Consider the following 1,282-nt stretch of genomic DNA (forward strand, 5'->3'; position numbering starts at 1 on the left):
GAGAGAAACATATATAAAGGAGAACGAAAGGCTATCTTGAGGACCATGTAAGATCTAACAGGAGTGTGTGAGACAGTCTTGAAGAAGCCTCCAGCCATTTGTGCATAAGTCTGTTATGTCCAGTAACTAAAGCTGGAGAAAGCCATTTGAATTCCATTGTCAAGTGGGTACTATGTTAACTTGCTATCTTGTTTTTTTAAATCTAAAATCTATTTTGGACTGTTGCCTTAAAGAGGTGTGTAACTGGGAGTCAGGTTAATTAGGAATTTTAGGATTTGGTATAGTAATAAGTAATTGTAGTCTTAGGTATGTGCTTGAAATCTTTTCTTTTGTTAATAAATATTTTAATTTAATTTTTAAAATCTCTAAAGGTCTTATTGTGGCTGATTTACTTTACAAACATATTCAAAATTTCTGGAACTGTTTCTTGGCTCCTGAGGCTTTAGTGGCCTTGAGGATATTGAAACGCACAGTCTTACTGAGAGGCCAACATTCCCCCACAGTCACACTGTCCCCATTCTCTATATTCCCAATGCAGGGTGATAGGTGGACAGATGTGTTCTCATGTCGCTTCTCAAAGCGATTGCACTTCCTGATGTAGTGCAAGTAGTCTCTGCTAATTACAACGGTCCGCTGCATCTTCATCTTAGTCACAACACCTGTCAGGATCCACCCCCGGATCGACACGTTCCCGGTGAATGGACACTTCTTGTCAATGTAGGCCCCATCGATGGCCTCTCGTGGAGTCTTGAAGCCCAGGCCTACGTTACGATAGTAGCCGGGGAGCTTTTCCTTGCTGCCTTCAGCCACAAGTGTCCGTTTCTTGTTCTGGAAGATGGTGGGCTGATTTTGGTAAGTTCGCTCAGTCTGTATGTCCGCCATCTCGCGCCGTCAATCCTGGGAAGAGACCGAGGCTCGGTGAAGGGGTCTCTTAAGCAACCTCGCATGGCCTTGGTGGACACAATACTGCTGAATTCAGTGCACACATCTTAATAAATACAAATTGCAAAACTGTTGTGATAGCGTGGCCAAGTTTCTCTTGTGGAAATGGTCCGCCTGGCACACATCATCTGCCACGTCATAACATGACTTAATCTCAGTTCGAGCTGATAATTTTCCATACATTCATTAAGTTAACTATTTTTTTCCCTCACTCCCCTACCCCAAACCAAATCAAGCTATCCTCCCTACCAAATCCACGGAAATGTTAACCACCTTCTTCATCCCTTCTGGCAATGCTGACCCTACCCTTTCCTCTGTCAAAGCTGACCTTTTCCCCCAT

At 43.4% G+C, this 1,282-nt stretch overlaps 1 pseudogene; it reads right to left on the reverse strand.

Moving 5' to 3' along the window:
• Positions 1–376: 376 nt before the first annotated feature.
• On the reverse strand, positions 377–910 carry LOC144693459 (small ribosomal subunit protein uS17 pseudogene; annotated as a pseudogene).
• Between the last annotated feature and the right edge of the window lie 372 nt (positions 911–1,282).

Source organism: Cetorhinus maximus, chromosome 18 (assembly GCF_964194155.1).
Source record: "Cetorhinus maximus chromosome 18, sCetMax3.hap1.1, whole genome shotgun sequence".
Lineage (NCBI taxonomy): Eukaryota > Metazoa > Chordata > Chondrichthyes > Lamniformes > Cetorhinidae > Cetorhinus > Cetorhinus maximus.